The sequence below is a fragment of the Neopelma chrysocephalum genome, unplaced genomic scaffold (assembly GCF_003984885.1).
Source record: "Neopelma chrysocephalum unplaced genomic scaffold, ASM398488v2 Primary Assembly neopelma1_26, whole genome shotgun sequence".
NCBI classification, from domain to species: domain Eukaryota; kingdom Metazoa; phylum Chordata; class Aves; order Passeriformes; family Pipridae; genus Neopelma; species Neopelma chrysocephalum.
The window spans coordinates 27,916,804-27,932,654 of record NW_020897695.1 but is presented as its reverse complement, the minus strand read 5'-3'; the positions used below and the strand labels follow the sequence as shown (position 1 = coordinate 27,932,654).

General features: G+C 38.8%; 2 long non-coding RNA genes across 3 annotated transcripts in view; both read right to left on the bottom strand.

Moving 5' to 3' along the window:
• Positions 1 to 2,940: 2,940 nt before the first annotated feature.
• On the bottom strand, positions 2,941 to 5,824 carry LOC113964129. The gene is made up of 3 exons (XR_003533068.1): positions 5,695 to 5,824; positions 5,214 to 5,280; positions 2,941 to 2,963 (listed from the first exon to the last, which is right to left on the bottom strand). It is a non-coding gene; the product is annotated as an uncharacterized LOC113964129 (long non-coding RNA).
• Positions 5,825 to 11,935: 6,111 nt separating this feature from the next.
• Positions 11,936 to 15,851, bottom strand: part of LOC113964127 — a 41,052-nt gene continuing 37,136 nt past the window's right edge. Inside the window, exons 5-6 of one of the 2 annotated variants that reach the window (XR_003533065.1) lie at positions 14,986 to 15,296; positions 11,936 to 12,120 (exon numbers count right to left, since the gene is read on the bottom strand). This is a non-coding gene — a long non-coding RNA (uncharacterized LOC113964127). Of the gene's footprint in view, positions 12,121 to 12,560; positions 15,297 to 15,851 lie in introns of those variants that run through there. The other variant, XR_003533066.1, reaches the window with a different exon arrangement.

Here is a 15,851-nt window from a genome sequence, read left to right as displayed (position 1 = left end):
TCAGCAGTGATTCCCATGAGTGGAGTTTCATAAGCCCTAAAACCTACCTAGAACGCTTCCATCAACGCTGCCTCTCCTAGAACGCTTCCATCAACGCTGCCTCCGTACAATCCTTAACATCCACTGGTCAGACTATGTGACCAATACATCTGTTCTCGAACAGGCAGCAATTACAAGTATTGAGGCCATGTTACTGAGAACGCAGCTGCGTTGGGCAGGGCACGTCTCCAGGATGAAGGACCACCGCCTCCCTAAGATCCTGCTCTATGGTGAACTTGCCTCCGGCTGCCGCAAGAGAGGAGCTCCGAAGAAAAGATACAAGGACTCCCTGAAGCAACATCTCAGCCTCGGGCATATTGATCACCATAACTGGTCCACTCTGGCCTCCAATCGGGAGGCCTGGAGACACACCATTTATAACGCTGCTGATGCTTTTGAGAAAGCACGCAGATTCACCCTTGAGGAGAAAAGACAACGCAGAAAGAATCGAGCCTTGCAGAATATACCATCTAAGGAGTTTTTCTGCTGTGTCTTTTCCAACCGGACTTGCCTTTCTCGTATTGGCCTTTTTAGCCACCAACGTGCTTGCAAGAAACGTGGGTAGAGCCCTTCCCAAATCTTCGTTCGCGAAGCCTAGCCATGATGATGATGAAAACCTACCTGTACTATTCAGGTGCTCTCTCTCTGTATCATGAGCATTCTGTCTCTAGCCCAACAGCTCTTAGTCTATCTCTTCAGCTCCAGTCCTTCCCATCATCACATGGGCACTAAGTGGCACATGCCAGGTACAAAGCCTGATCAGGTCATGCAGACCGGACATACTCTGACCAACTATCACATCAGCTGCTCCACAGGCCTTGCTCCATAGGTAAAACTTGGTTTTGTATTCTCTGTGCAATGGTTAGAGAAGACTTTTTCTGCTCCTCACCCCAACCCACCAGTGACCAGGCAGGGAGTGCACAAGAAGTTGGGAGGGACGACAGCCAGTACAGCTGACCCCAATTGACCAAAGGGATATTCCATACCATATGGCATCGTGCCCAGCATATAAAGCTGAAGGAAGAAGAAGGGAATGGGCATGTCTGGAGTTAATTTTCTTCTCGAGCACGTTAGGTGTGATGGTACCCTGCTGTCCTGGACATGAATGAACACTTGTCTGCCCATGCGAAGTGGTAACTGATTACTTAGTTTGCTCTGCTTGTGTGTGCAACTTTTGCTTTCCCTATTAAATTGCCTTTATCTCAATGCACAACTTTTCTCACTTTTACCCTTTTAGTTCTCTCCTGCATCATACTGGGGGAAAGTGAGCAAGTGGCTGCATGCTTAGTTGCCAGCTGGGGTTAAACATGGTAGAACTTCCCCAGTCTGCCATGTCTCTTGAGATATGATAGAATGGCTTAGTAACTTCATCTGCCAATTTCCTCAAGACCCTTGGATGTGTCTTATCAGGTCCCATGAACTTGTGCACATTAAGGTTCCTTAGATGGTCTTGAATCTGATTTTCTCCTATGGTGGGCAGTACTTACCATGGACACAGCACATATTTCTCAAGGGTGTTATCTCTTCATAGGACAAGTAACTTTTTGCTCAATACTCGATTGCAAATTGTCTTTGTTGACTGCAGAATGGTATCTAGGGGGGACTGAGCATGCAGCTGCATGTTGCTTGGTTGCCAACTGGGGTTTGGTGATTGGACTTCACAAACCCAGATCTACAAACTGGTGGTTGCTGATCATCTTAATTCTTGTGATAAAAGCATTATCAGTCCATGCTTGTTCTTACTTATCATACAGTTCAGCTCCAGCAGGGCTACTACTCATCCTCAGAGAAAAGGATACCCATATCTTGAGTTCTCAACCCACTCTTCTGATGAGCAGAAGAATATTTTGCTATTTTACTATGCCAGTATACTGCACATAATAGTGTTCTTTGGGGTTTAGGATTCACAGTTATTAGTGTGATTATCATTTCAATATTTGGGGAATGAAAGGAGAAAATAAAATCTTCTCTAGAATCCATCCCCTACAAATATATTTATTAAATATAAATACAGCATGTGAGAGGCCTTGGTGTCAGCTGTCTTGTTGATTTGAACCTGTACAACTAATCTGTAACAAGTCTCTCTGTGAAAGTCGTCTCCTGTTCAGCTTCACAAACTGCTTAAACCTCCAAACTCTGGAAAAGAAGTTCAGCTGTTAGAGACTAATTTGGAGAAACCAGTCAGCAATGTGCTGACTGAAATTCCTACTGCATTGCATCAGACATAGCTAAGGAGAGGACAAACCTTCCAGAAACTGAAACACCCCACATGCCTTTCAAAATCAGGAGGAAAGGTTTGTCCTTGTTCAAGAAGAAAACACTAAATTATCTCAAAAAAAGCCAAAACCTCCAATATCACAAGTATTTTGGTCTCCATCTCTTCACCCGTATGTTATCATATGATAACATGCTACAGAACTACATTACAAATTGCATCCCTCTTTTTATTTTGCTTCCTGTAGCTGCTAGTCTTCTAGGAACATTCTGGTTTAAACTGCTTTTTAAGCCCCAGAATTGTAGTGAAAAAGCAAAATTCAGTGCAACTACTTGTCTAGATATGTTCAGTAACTGTGAAGGAAAAAGAAAACAACCCCAAAACAGAAACCAGCTGTATCCAAGCATGTATAATTTTCCATAGCCTTAGGCAAGAAATCTATTCATAGTAAAATTTCTAAGGTGTCAGAGTAACCAGAAATGGATTAACAAGAAGATAATTAGGGACTGATTATGAAGACTTACCAGATGGATATAAAATTAAAGTTTGGGGGATTTGTTGGTTTTGAGTTTTTATGTATTTCCCAAGTAATCTGTATATTTAACTACAGTCAGCAGTTTTATTCTCCCTGTTACCCAGCATAGCCAAGAAGTTACTTAACTGTTGTTACTGGAATTTCACTCACAAGTTCTTCCTTTTGTTCACTAGGCTGTCAAAAAGTTAAAAATCAATCAGCAAATAAGCAGAAGTATTTTTTATTTAGAAGCAGTTGTAGAAGGGATTGTCTTTTCAGTAATGTTTACATTATGAGCAACTACTTTTCTTTGAAACAGTACTCTTTTTGAGAAAAAAAGGGTACTCTATATGCTGTCTCATCCACAAAAATTACATTACTGAGATACTATATTTAGGAGTCTGGGCATATACATGTCAAGAAATTCACTGTGCAAGCTCCCTAGCTATTTTGTTCTCATTTACACATGGTGAAAACTCCTTAATGGTTGTACACAGCAAGCAATGCCCATACCAAAATATTTGCACTACCTGTGATATCTAAGAAGTTTAGAATAAATTGATTAGATTAGCAAGTGAGAAGGAAAAGACAAAGTTGATATCAATGTGTAGACTGAAAATGTCCAAGTTTCCTCACAAGACAACAAGTTCATCATTAATGAAGTGTAAGGCATGCAGGGATAAAGTTTTCTATTAACAAAGCAAGTGCTTGTGTAAAGCAAAATAGAAGCAGTGCAAGTTTTCCAAAATGTCCTTTTGCTATGCCATAAACCATTTCTGGTAGGACAACTGAATGTTGTCCACTCAGTTCATTGCTGCCACACTAAGATTGCAAGTGAGAGTGACAATAGATGTCTAAAAAAAAAAAAAATCTCACCACTAAAAAAATGAGTTCATTTAACATAATTTTCTAACCAGCTGTCAAATGGTAACAGATTCTGGTCATTACTACTAGAGTCAAATCATTGCTCTGGTTTCAAGATCTCTAGTTTTTAATTATTGATTCCCCAGCCTCTCCAATCCCTCCAATTGCCCATTCACATGTCAGCTGTAAGTGCTCTTGGTTTATGAGGGAGCCGTAATAAATATGTGCATTGTGCAAAAAATATTTACCAAAAAAAAAAATCTATACATCCTAAACTCACAGCAGTGCTCTGAATATCATCTCAGTGATCCCACCAGATTTTATGTCTCAGGAATACAGAGATCCTTGATAGCTCGACCTAGTCCTCACCCTGCATCCCCAAAACAAAGAGGACTCGGTACATGAACAAAGAGAAAGAGAGGGAGAGAGGGAGAGAGAGAGAAATTTTTGTGTGCTCTCACTAAATAAGTTGTCTGACAGGAAGCAAGGAGAGTTGTAATGCGCATATGTACTATTGTGGGAAAATCTATTTGGGTCTATTACAATAAAGAAACAGATGAAGAACAGTCCATCTGTGCAAAAATATGACCCCTGTGATGCTGCCAACATCAGAGTGATCTGCCAAATGATACCATCTGCACAAATTGAAATTCTTCTATGGGCAGATTGAGCTCACGTGCAGATTTAGTAAAATTCTTAAAGGAATACCGTATCCAGAGACTGTGTGCTTTGGAGGTGGGGGAAACTTGCTATCTGCTAATTCTTGTTCTGTTGCATGACAGATAGAGGGTCGGAAGGATGTTGTCTTTCACAGACTGGTGGGGAAACGGAGTAGGATTGTGAACTTTTCAATTTCTTGGGATCCCTGAGCAGGACAAGTGCATCTTGTTCTCTTTTCCAGCCAGCAAGAACTAGCTCCTTTCCTTGTACCATTCTAAGAGGACTCCTCTTTCTCACCTAAGTGAGGGCAGCGGGAAGACCCTGGTTCAGGGCTGCGCTATTACTGCATTGCAAGGACCTTACGGGACCGTGATTTGGGATTCCTGATTTTGAGTGAAGCATCTCATCTCATAGAGCTCCTGACCTGCAGAGAAGGAACCTAACACCGTAGCACAGCACCTCAACTGATTTCCAACTGTGACCCCATTTCTGTGTGACCTCCCAAAGAGTAGCATAGGTGGTCGAATCCATAAGGAGTTTAACCACTCCTTTGAGAACAACCACCCTAGAGGGAGGACATGTGTACCCTGGAGCACAATGAGGTTACCTAAATTCACCAACAGTTTCACAGCTAACCTTATGAGGTGAGAAAAAGAAACCCACCAGTACCAACTGGCAGAATAGAAGCTGTCAGTGTGCTCTGGAAGTAGATTGGGCCCCATGGCTTGACAAGAGCGTGTGTTGGAGTCATGTAAATATTAACATATAGGTGTAACAGTTTGAGCTCCATAGGAAATGAAGACAGCAAGTCCCCCAAGCCACAGAGAGTAGAGCCATCAAGGATCTGTCTGCAGATGCCATGAAGTTGAAAAAGAGCCTGATCAAACACAAAGAGTTTAAAGCAGTTGTGAAACTTTTTACCTGTTGCTGAGTCTCCTTGACAATTTCTCTGGACTTAAAATCATATTTCAAAATCTTCATCTGTCCCCTGTTGATTTTTAAAAAAAACAGCACATAAAAGAAGAGACCAAGTAATTGACTTTGTAGTGAAAACTAAATCTGACCATGCATAAAGCACTGCCAAAAGATACAAGTGATATTAGAAAAGACAAATATATATATTTCCTTTAATCCTCTTTCTGTAAGGCATTTTAGGTGTTACTTATACAACAAACAATAATAAATTCAGAAATAACTCATGTTAATGATATCCCTGGAAAAATACACAGAATATGCACTTCACTCATGATAGGCCTTAAACCACTTTCATTCAGTACTATTTCAATGGAAAAAGTTTAGATATCTTAGCAAGAAGGTGATGTCTTTATGTATTTTCTTCTGGATGCCCTTCTAATACAGGGAAATATCATCATTTTTCTTATCCATAACAAAAACTTCTTACCAGTATTTGGTGGTCCTGATCTGAGATCAGGCCTTGTATCCACAAGTATTGATTGATTAAAGCCCAATTCCAAAACTGGGTTTAGTCTGCAATGATGAGCACTGAAGTAATCAGCTTGAGGGGTCAAAGTTCTGGAACAGAAATTGTAATGTTGAGACAGGTACTTGGGGATCTCCCCTGAGCAACCCAGAGGTGGGTATCCAGTGGAACAAGACTGATGTGGGCAGGTCTTAAACACCATGATTTGCCAGGCACCACGTACTCTGTGCAGTGCAAACAAAAGACAACCTGCTCTCTCCAAATCAGAGCTTTAGTTCTTCCCTTATGAACACAAAACAGCTTGCTTCTTTTCTCCCTTGGAGAGCACAGCTACTGTAGGACATGGCCTCACCCTTTTACATAAATAGATCACTTTTCAAAAATGCAGAAGAGCTCCTTTCCCTGTATTCCTCATCCTAAAGGGATTTGCAGCTGCATGTCTCCCAAGAGAATGTTAAAGCTACCCACTACTCTGGAAAGAAGGTACTCTCCCATATTGCGGGAAAAAAGTGCCTTGACGAGTAGATATCAGGTAGGTAGGTTCATCATCAATGACTGTTTCACAAGAAACTGAAGCAGCCTGTGGAGCACCGACTGGAACTTCTCCTTCTCATGCAAGTACCCTGATTACAAATTTGTGACCTATATCAGTTGCAAAAAAAAAAAAAAAAGAAAAAAGAAGTCAGCTATTCTGTTTGATGAGACATGTCACCCTCCAAAATGTCCATTCTGAATTTAGCATGTTTTTGCCTTTTTCAGGGTAAGCATTCAAACTATTCAAACATGCTTAAAAAAAAAAAAGAAAGCTATATACTTATGAGAGACGACTGATTGAAAACATGCTGTCAATGGACCAGTTTCCAAGGCGATGGTGACAGATCTTGCAATAAGTCGCTTTATAACTGGGTTTTGAGGGTGCAGGGAAATATGTATAAATATAGGTATAACAGAATGCCTTCTGTTCAAAATTATTTTTCTTCTTCCAAGAAATGTTTTAAATGTTGACAACCAAGCTGTATCAGAAAACTAATCAGCACATCAACACCCCAGAGTCAAAACGAAATGCAGACTCCACTTATCTTGAATGGCAGTTGCATAGTGACACTTGTCTTCTGTGAAAATTATTATGGAACAGAACCAAGACCTGGAAGATTTGGGTTCTTTGTTTTGCCAGTCTTCCTGCGAGACATTAACCAAGATATGAGGCTTATTTTTTGTGGGTTTGTTTTGTTTTTTTTTTAAATTATAGATTAGCTTATTCCTGAGTTATGTGAGGAGTTTAGTTCAGAAAGTGATAAAAATTTGCTGGATGAATAACATCAGCCTGCTGTCTACATTTTGCCATCATACTAATCACTAGGGACACATCTGACTTTAGGTACTAAAGAATACCTACAGGAAATATCTGTTCTCATATTTTCAACATTAATTATTTTGCTTCCAGTTTGCTACATCATTTTATTATAACAGAACTCAGACAACTGTGGTCAATCTGCCTGGGATAAATTTCCCTAATTTTTCTCTTGAAGAATTTAACTTTTTAAAAATCAAAATCTATATGCAATAATATAACAATATAGTACTATAAGAATGTACTATAAGTACTAAGAATGCTAGACATATGTAAATCACTTAGTAAATTGTGATTTCAACTTTTTTTTAATCAACATACTCTATATTATTCCATCCATCTACATTCTGCATTAAGCAGAGTGTTTACAAAAACACAGTGGGAACAGGTTGTTCTCACAAAAACCTGATGCACTAGAACACAGCAAGATATATCAGAAAGAAAATAGTAAAAATGAGACTCATAATAATGAAGGTTAATTTTTTATCTAATTTTAGAATTTTCTGCTGATATTACAGGTTTTGATGAAATTCTTTGTTGAGAAAAACAAAACAAATAAACAAAAGTAGGAGGAATTATTTGCCTTATGCAAGATGATAATTTAACTAAGTATTTTCTACTTTTTTCCAGCTGAGAAGTCTTTCAATTAAGACTGCATAGGTTGTATTATGAGCAAGATACTATCTTTCTCTAAGTATTTTGCACACTGGGGGATATTCCAAGGACAACTCTTGTTCTTTTCTTGTCAAGATATCTTATAAACTGTCAGGTGGCCATTTATTCCACCTAGCTGAAGGTCTGTTTTGAAGGATATTTGATTAGGTTCCCCTGATCAAGACAGAGATCTAACATTACCAGGAGGATGGTAAGTTCTATTGCCAAGTTAAACGTTCAGAGGTACATGCATTTAACATAGTTCCTTCTCCTATTTCAGACAGATTACAGATAATGTTTCTTCCTCTGTGAGATACAGATCTTACTGCACCAATCTCATCTGACAATATTGGCTCTTTATGCTATTCTACAAGATTAATTTGTTCATTTTCATAAACCATAAACTCAGTTCTAAAATTCTGTTATTTAACTGAGTTTAAAATCATTACGGGTAAAGGCATTTAAAACTGTGTGGCCTCAAAACATCAGCAAGAAATGGCCATGAGCTAACTTCACACCTCAAACAGTTATTCCCGTTATACTTTGAAGAACTACATCATACACAGTTTAGATAGTTTCATCCTTTTTTTTAATTTTATATAAAAAGAAAAGCTTGTGCAGGTATTATAAAAAGCACTATACCAGCATAGAAAGCCTACAAAATTTAAAAGATTAATCAACTTACAGGAAAGAGATGGATGACCATTGATTACCATGTACACATGTCTGAGATGATAGATGAATGCTGTTGGACCATTGATCTTTGCGAATTAGCCTGCTTTTGGTCAACGAGCACTTGTCTTTGGGACTTCTTCCATTAATAGCTATCCTGAAAAAACCAAAACAAAAACCAAAACCCAACATATCTCACTGAGTTTTAAGTCATTACTTTGATCACAGTCTCATTGATACAGCCATAGCACATCGTAATCTTAGAGCTATTCTGCAAAAAAAGAAGAGATTGCTTCATTTTTTCACAATTCTGTGAAAAGATCCACAAGATTTTTTGTGTTTTCTGCTAGGCCCTATTTTCAATCTCCTTCTCCCATATGGTCTTTTTTCCCAATAAAGTTTACATTTACATTTCCGGAACACGTTAAAGATGTGAGAAACCGTTCTACAAAGATAAAAATGTTTATTGAAGCTTTCCCCTGACTCTTATTCTGATCTTGTACTTTTATACTTGCACAGTGTTAGATCAGTTTTAAATGAATGTTTTTGCTATTCAGCAATAGAAGCAAGATCCAGAGCAGCCTATTGAAAACAGAATTTTCTGCTGACCTTTGTTGTGCTATAGAAGATCTAGGCCAAGTAATCAAGTGCTTTCCTATTCCTTATTCTTTTTCTGAGATCCACTCAGATGATCAGCTGTAATTACTGAAATTCAAAATCTGATCTGTACATGTAGGTACATCATGGTTTAAAATTGAACAGATATATGAGGAAATAAAGTGTACCTATTTTACCACCAGCTGTACACAGACGCCTCGGAACACCGCTATTGATCATGTCTAGGCTTGTCATTATTCACAGCAAGATCCTCAGCTTCAATTTTCAGAGTTCACTGACATTGTATACTAACTTACAAGTCTTTCAACCTTGATGTGAACTTTCAAGAAAGACCAATATACACTGTTATTTATGCTGAGGAAACTTAGCCTGGGCACACACTGGCTTCATGTGAAGATCATAGAAAATGCAGGCCAGATGTCTAAGGAGATATATTCCTGACAATCCAGGAAATGTTTCAGCAAATGCACTACCTGAGATGTTAATGTTGATAATGAAGAGAGTAAAGTCTAATAAGTAGCAAAATGCTCATTAAATATGATAATTTCATCCGGGAATCCTTCCTTACCCCTAGAGGAGGTCTGGTCTGACAGCAAGGGAAGAAATCACTCTAGGAGAGGGGTTGAAACAAAGAAAAGTGATGAGCAGATGAATTTTATACTAGGCTCTAGATAAGTACCTAAACACACTTGCTTAGCAGCAGATAAGGCAGATTATATGCAAACCTTACTCGTATGTTATGTATATCATAACTTGTGGTCCAAAAACTACACTTTATGAACAACTGTACTTCACAGCTCCTACTAAGCAAGATATAATATACTTACACGGGGGAAAGAAAGCAAAAGGTATCAAAGTTAGACAGAGTCATTGCAGGTCAGTATAAGATTAGAGAAATTCATCCATTTTACCATGCTCAAGGCCACTTCACCATTTCTTGAGAAAGAAAAAATACCTGGCATATCTTGGGAACTTTGTAAATCACTAAAATCCATTCAGTGACTAAACTGATTACCAAATAGAACTGGTCAAAATCAGTTTTCACCTCATGGATAATTCAAATATTTCACTGTTTGTTTGCATCCAGAATTAAAATTAAAAATCTACATTTTCAAATTATTCACAAAAGGATTCGGTTTCATAGAAGTGGCTTGGAAATGACAAAATGAAGTTTGACATTGCCAAGCAAGTCAAAATATTTTGTTGTTTGCAAACTTCTCTCATTTCACTTAACAGCACAAGAACTTTTGGGAGGGATGAGGGTATGTTCAGCACAGATCTGTTTTCTCCAACAGGGGTGGAGAACTCTGTAATCCACGGTCTATATCGCCAGGTCCACGATCTCCTTGGTGGATCAGATCCTATTCTGACAACAGGTGTAATGAATGTTCTTTGCCCATCCGACTTAAAAGATGCCCCTTGAGTTTGATCAGGTGAGCAAACCTCAGGTATCATTTTCTGATTCATTTGGGGAAAATTTCAATTTTATGAAAACTGTGTCTATCATAATAAAACAATGAAATACTAAAGTTCCCAAAGAGTTTTTAAAATATTAGTTTAAGTTCCCTTCCTCTAGTGTTCTTATAAAAACAGCAGGGCTCAAACGATACGGTGCTAAAGCACCTTTTGTAATACAGTTGTAGAACAAGTTGCTGCAAGACCAACCTGAACCCTGTGATTGATCTCTTATATTGAAACCAAACTAAAATATTCCATTTCTTTTCTTTCTTTCTGTGTAGCTGCTCTCACTTCGGTCTGCTACCAGATGCTTATTTTCTGTCAGACTGTCATATCCTTTTCGCAAGCATTTTGCTCCCTTTAAAAATGTTTCCACTTCATAATTTCACTTGACCAAGGTGACTTTTTAACATTAGTTCATTGACTAAACTTGTGAAGTTCTAATCAATGCAAGTTCAAAGCCTGTTTTTCATCCAAATCTCGTCTGTTTTCACTGATCTCTTGCTGAGAGCAATTTAACTTCTTTTGGTTATCTCTCATATATCATATATAACAGGTGTTGTATAAATATTTGTCTGCACTTCCCCACCACCATTTTTCTGGTTTTCTAGAGAGCACCGCAGTATTAAATAAAAGACTTCTTGTATTTTTGGGGGTTTTTTTGGTTGGGTTTTGTTTGGGATTTTTGTTTGTTTGTTTGTTTGTTTTAGGTTGTTTTGTTGTTGTTTTGGGGGTTTTTTTTAGCAACATCTATGAACCTGTGATATCCACGTTGGTTATCACAATATAAATCAGGATGGAAGGAGGACACCCAACCCTACACCCTGCTGCAAGACTGCACAATATGTTCATGAGCCTGCTTGGCTACCCTCATGGGCGGTATGAAACTCTCATTTCAGTTTGTTCCGACTGTCTTTTGTGCTCCTGATCTATCATTGACATTTGTGAATTTTAGGAAAGTTCTTCTGGTCTCTTTTCTTTAACCTATGCACTAGGTTGGCAGTCACTCTGCACATGTACTGCACAAATTCTGCAAGGCATGCTGAGGTTACCCATGTCTGCTCAAAGTTGATGCTCAGGTGTTTCTGGCTGCCACTGTATTAGTAAGGACTACATCTAATTTTTGGTCCTGGAGACGTATTTGGCCCAGCACTCCAGCCTAGAAGGACGTGACAAAGTCCTGATATACTCCTCTGCAGGAACTCTGAGGCCTGAAGCCTTGTGTTACTTAAAAAAAAGTTGCTTTTTAGTTATAGCTTATTAATATAATCCATGTAACATACCAATTTTTAGTCTTTCTAAGACAATAACCTCACTGAGGGGAAAGTGTCACTTTTGCTGAAGAAACTGCGAGAAGTACCCATTGTGAAAAATAGGAAAAATTTCTAGTAGTGAAGAAGTAATACAGGTAGTACTTTGGGACCCTCCTGTATGTTTATATACCTCTCCTCTCATACTAATTTTACCACCCTGGTTCCTCTACGAATGAGGCTGGCATGATACAGAAGGTTCAATCATCCCAAACTGCTCCATGTGTCCTTTCTCTGCCAGTGCCACTGCTTCTCTTCAAACCACAGTGGAGGCACCTGCTTTTCTGCCTGTTGGGAATTCTCACACAAACACTGAAAGCGTACCTGACAAACATTCAGAATAGGAAAATAAGAAATTTTATGTAACACCACTGTTTTCTTTTCATAGTGCTACATCTCATTGTTGTCCCCAAACCTACTCTAAAACCAGTATAGCCTCCTATGTTTCTATCATGTTCAGTTAAAGTACTAACATTTGCTCTTAGTCTTGCCTGTAAACCAAGGTAGATTACTAGAATACCTCCTCTCAACCTGCCAGTCCAAGAATCTGTGGTACATGTAGAAAAAACTCCAAAACCTATTGAAATGTATCTATGTTTACCAGTTAAAACTTAAAAGTAATCCCAAGAGGAAGTCTGCTGCAATTGTGCTTCCACAGCACATTGTGTTTCCACAGGACAGTCACTGTGCTTCTCTTTAGTCCTCTTATGAGTGACATGATCTGTGGTTACTCTGAAATCCATTTGTAACTCTGACAAATCAAATTCAAGGCATATTATGTTTTTATTTTGCGTGCATAATTTCTTTAACCCAATCACATCTTACACAACAATTAAACCAGACAGCCATATAGTTTTAAGTCCCTTTGAGTTAAAGCATTTGAATGGTTCCTAAATTATCTTTGTTAATCAGAAAAACATCTTACACATCTCACAGTATTTCGTACCATGACATATATACCCATCCTCTTCTGAATTGTCACCTTTAGGTACTTGGGTTTGAAGTACAGTTGTTAAATATGCACTCAACTTTCTGCTTTGCCTTTATTTTTAGTTGAGTCATGCAGCCATTTCATTCATGCTCCCCTTTCTGCCAGGAAGTAGATTTTCATTGTCTGAACTTGTTCCACATTTTCAAGCTGTTCAATCAAATAATGAAGCTATTTTCTACATGTGTTTCCTCAGCTATATTGTCCCCTGTGTATCATTATTAAAGCTTTGTGTAAAAAGAATTTTCTGAATTTATCCAAAGTTTATGAATAGTTTTGGTCATATACAGTTTTATTTTTCAGACAATTGGTTTTTTATGTAGAATGTTACCATTCCTCCAATTAAAACACCACCATCACCTCCAGTTTTATAAGACCTAACTTCTGTGTTGTTTTGTGCCAAAATATTTCTAGAAGTAATTTGAAGGAGTAGCTGTCCCAGATGTCACTATGAAAGCAGTTCTTAAAGCCTTAAGAAATACTTTCACATCTCCAGATGAAAGATTTAGGTAATACCTAACGGAATTCTCTGTATTTTTGTCAATGTATCTAATTTGCTAGAGGATTTGACTCCTGCATCCTCCAAATTTTGTCAGCAAGTGCAAGCATTTCCTTTTATTCTTTTCTGTAAACTCACAAAGATGAAGAGTTCCGAATCCTCCCATTCTTCTGGCCAAATACTGTGCTCACTCTTCTGAATTTTTAAAGGATATCATACATTGTTTTGCAGCTCCTTCTCCTTTCCGATTTTTATTTAAGGAATATATTTGTAGCACGTGCTACAGATAGGAATAAATACGGTTGAAAAGAGGATGTGTTAACCGGAAATTTTAAGCCATGTAGGCATATTTGGAAAAATTCCCAACATTATTTCTGGGGGGGGGGGGGGAAAGGGGGGGGGAGGGGGGGGGGGAAAATTTTAATCCTTTTTGTTTAATACAGGAACATTTTACGGAATATTAGAATATTCCCCTTCTAAGCAAAAAGAAAAAAAAGAAAAAAAATGAGAAAAACTCTCTCAGATCCTCCCAGGGTTTCTCAGTCTGGTTCATTCCCCTACTGTGAACTTTTGTGGCTTACAAGGCTGTGGTCCATCCTGGGAGATGCAGCTTTATTAAAGACCCTGTCAAGGAGCAAGAGCAGGAAGCATTGCAAGAACAGTTCCTTGGCCCTTGGCCATATCTTGGAGTATATTTATCATCCCAGACCTACGTAGGATCTCTGGGTACTACTGAAGTCAAAACAGCTTTAAATGGGAATGAACATGTTCAGTTTGTAGCATTTGATACAAACTGAAGCATGAGCATTTGATAGGGTTGGAATGGTAAATTATGATTCCTTTGAGGTGACAGACATGTTAAGAAGTGGGTTTTTCACACTGCTGTGTACATGTTGTTGTGGAGAAAAAGATTATTATTATTCTGACATTGTTATCATAATAATCCATAGGAAAGCTTTTCTTTTTCTCAGCCAAGCCAGTCACAGGTGGCTTGATGGCCTGTTTGATGTGTGCTGGTAGTTACTCATTTTACCAGAAATGAACCTGCTAAGGTGTTTCATGTAGGTATGTAGTTTTTAAGTTTGTAAAATAAGATGCTGCCTGAAATGTATTTTTCATGTGTCCCCCACTCAGTCAGATTTACTGAAAATGAACACATCACAATTACAAGATCAGTACACTTGAAACATATCTTTACATATCCAAGGAAATAACAACCTAACGCTTGTCCATTCTTCTTTAATATGATCCAAAAGTGAAGTCTGTCTTTCAAGGCACTGACTATGAAGAGGGTATGTCCTGACTGGTGTCCATTGACTAAAATGTGTGCAAGCTTGAACTTTGAGGCAAGGAGTACATCTGTTAAATACGAAAAAGAAGGCTGTTTACATGCCATGGACATTGTTGCAACCTGTTCTATATGTTAAAGAATCTCACGGTTTTCTGCCAAAACTGAGGCTGTTTTCCATTCTAAAAATAAATAAACAAATCTCATCTCTTCCATATAATGCAGGCAGGAGCTATTAGCCTTCTCTACACCTACTGGGCATGGCTTACAGAAGACCTGACCAGAATAACAGTTTCATCGTGGCCAAGGCTGCACAAGTGCATGTGAAGATACAGTGCTACCCTTCATCGGAGAAGTTACAGGGCAGTTTGTGTTTTCTTTGGGCAAAAGAAAGGAAGGTCCTACACTGCTTACCTGCCCTGCTTCATGTTTTCTAAAAGGTTCTGGATGTTTTCTCAACAATAGTTGCACTGCTGAGACCCTGGAGTCCTTCAAGCAGAGGTGAGACAGGAGTGCTGTTCCTCAGTCTCAAGGAGAGCAGTTTACAAAAGATGATCCCCAAAAGCTCCAGCACCGGGTTACCTCATTCCTGCTTCAGTAGGTCCCACCCTTGAATATGCCTCTCTGTGCTAAATGTAAGTAGTGTTGGCAACCTCTTCTTATCAACCAGACTTTTTGTTAAATTTTGGAGTATTCACATTTTCATAAGTTCCTTTTTATTTAGCCTGAAAAAAAAAAAGACATTTCTCAACTCCTGCACAAAAAACTGCTGAAACGAAAGGCCTGTTACCCACCAGAAATAACCAACTGCACGAAGCATCTTTAAGCACCTGACTGCAAAACAGGTTCATACTGAAAGATCCTGTGAGTATAAACAGCTCTTTTGTGGCCTGACAGGCAAGGACTCCCAGAAAACCCCAGCAGTTGCCTCTCCTCCCTACACATGTGAGATCTCAGGAAACCTAATGAGCCTCTGTTGCTTCCCAGTGCTGCCCATTAACATAGCTAATGGCTAATGAAGCCTTGCTGCAGCTTAGCTCCGCTTCTCTTGGGTTCTGCTGCCGCAGGGAGTGGGGTGCTCCACCACGAACCTTTCACAAAATCATACAGTTCCCATATAGGGTTTGAAGGGAAGTGAATTCAGGCTCCATTGTGGCTGAGGAGAAATTGTGCTGCTCCAAATGTATTACAATGCACCCCAAAACACAAGTCTGCTTGAGGTGATCCTGAAAAGAGAGTCTAAGCTTGAGATAAACTCATGCCTGTATGAAGTAGGATGG